Source organism: Rattus rattus, chromosome 4 (assembly GCF_011064425.1).
Source record: "Rattus rattus isolate New Zealand chromosome 4, Rrattus_CSIRO_v1, whole genome shotgun sequence".
Classification (NCBI taxonomy): Eukaryota; Metazoa; Chordata; class Mammalia; order Rodentia; family Muridae; genus Rattus; species Rattus rattus.
In genome coordinates, this window is record NC_046157.1 from 95,307,005 (window position 1) to 95,308,949 (window position 1,945).

At 38.8% G+C, this 1,945-nt stretch overlaps 1 pseudogene; it reads right to left on the reverse strand.

Moving 5' to 3' along the window:
* Positions 1-463: 463 nt before the first annotated feature.
* LOC116898092 lies at positions 464-960 on the reverse strand (annotated as a pseudogene).
* Positions 961-1,945: the final 985 nt, after the last annotated feature.

Consider the following 1,945-nt stretch of genomic DNA (forward strand, 5'->3'; position numbering starts at 1 on the left):
CAAAGTCTTCTACAACAATGGAGCAAAGCTCATATGAAGTCAGAGACTGAAGCAGCAGCCACAGGCCCTACATCTTTCCACTCAGGACCTCTGTGTATGTACTATAGCCCTCAGCAAATTACTCTTACAAGACTCCTGAATGTATAATTGATTGGGTCTCTGATTCTTATACCTTTCTTGGTGCTCTTTTATTTTTCTGTTGGCTTGGCTTGTACAATTTCAATATGTTGGTTTTTATTTAAATTATTAAATTTTATTTTGTTTCACAATTAGAAAATTCAGGCACATTATTTGGTATAGTTTCCCTCTGTTTTGGTCTATTTTTTTCTGAGACTATAAATGTTCTGCTGTTCCAATTTCCTTTATTTTGACTTTATTTATATAACATGTGTTCTTTGACAAATTCCTATACCTATGTGGTGCATTCTAATTACCCTCATACACATTATACTTGTTTATTTACTTTTTTTAACGGTTATAATAGACATTTGTTTAAAGTGAGGCATATGTAGAGCAAATGATTCTTAAGTTGTGATTCAGGTTGAAACAACGTCATAAAATAGGGTGAGACCAGGCGCGCCCACAGATCTTAACTACAAGGTCACTTCTTCGCCCACTCTTCTCTCTCCTTTCTCTCCCGAATAACCTCTTTCAGATAGGGTTCAAGGTAGAATTTGTCCTCCTCATATTTTGTCCACTGATCCTTAGGCAAGATCTGATGCCTCATAGACAGGTCTAGGGCTCTCTTAATTCGAAACATTCTGTCATTATAAAGGTTCTCAGGCAGTCTTCTTATGGCTTCTTTTACATCTTCAGTTTCATGCATTGTGTCATCTCACATTAACCCCAGTTTATTGAAGCCCGCTGCATTATAATACCACTTCTGGAAACCATCCAGCCACTTGCTTGATGCTGCAACTGCAGGTCGGCCCGCCATTTTGACCTAAGAGTGGAGCGCTGCCTTCTGCGTTTATTTACTTTTTAATCCCCTTTGATACCTTTTCACCTTCCCTATAACCACTTTTTGTGCACTCATATCTTTGTCTTTTGTCACACACTCTTTTGAACTACATGGTCTGTGTGACTGCAGGTTTGGATCTGGCCATTTAACCCTGTTTGGTTCATGTATGGGTCTTATAATAATTGGTTTCCCCGGAATACACTGGTAAATCATAGTTTAGCAAAGTTGAACAGAGGGTACTATGACCCATCTTTGATACAAAATGACCAGTGACCAGCTCATTCTTGTCCAGGCCTATTGAAAGCGATATCAACTGCTTTGGGGCACCATGGCAATGACCGTGCATGATCAGAAGATAATGTTCTACTGTACTTCTGATTTATGGTTTTACAAAGGCTTTTTTTCCTTTCTGCTCTTTTACAGTGCTCTCTGAGACTTGGAGGAGATGCTACAAATATTTATTATAGGGCTGAGACTTGGCGGAGACAATGTAAATATCTATTTTAGAGCTGTACATTTAGCCATCATTTATGATCAGCACTAAACAATTATAAGTCTTAAGCTCTTATTGTGTTTGTTACAAAGGGAGATGGGAAGAGCACTTGATGGGAACACCCTCCATTGTTGGCTGGGGTTGCAGACTGGTGAAATCAGTCTGAGGTTCATATTTTGAACTGCCTGAGGATCAAGCTTATACCTCTCTTGGCAAATGCCCCAACATATAAAAAGACACGTGTCCACTATGTTCATCGAATTCATACCAGAAGCTGGAAAGAACCCAGATGTCCTTCAACAGAGGAATGATATACAGGAATATTACAACATTTTGTGAAATTGCAAATGGTTGAACCCAATCCTGAGTGAGCTTAATCACAGAAAGACATACATGGTATGTACTTTTTTTAGCCCAAATGAATTACTGATGCCTTGAAACTTGATCAAAATGTGAATGCAGATCGAGAGACACAGCCAGAATACAGCAAA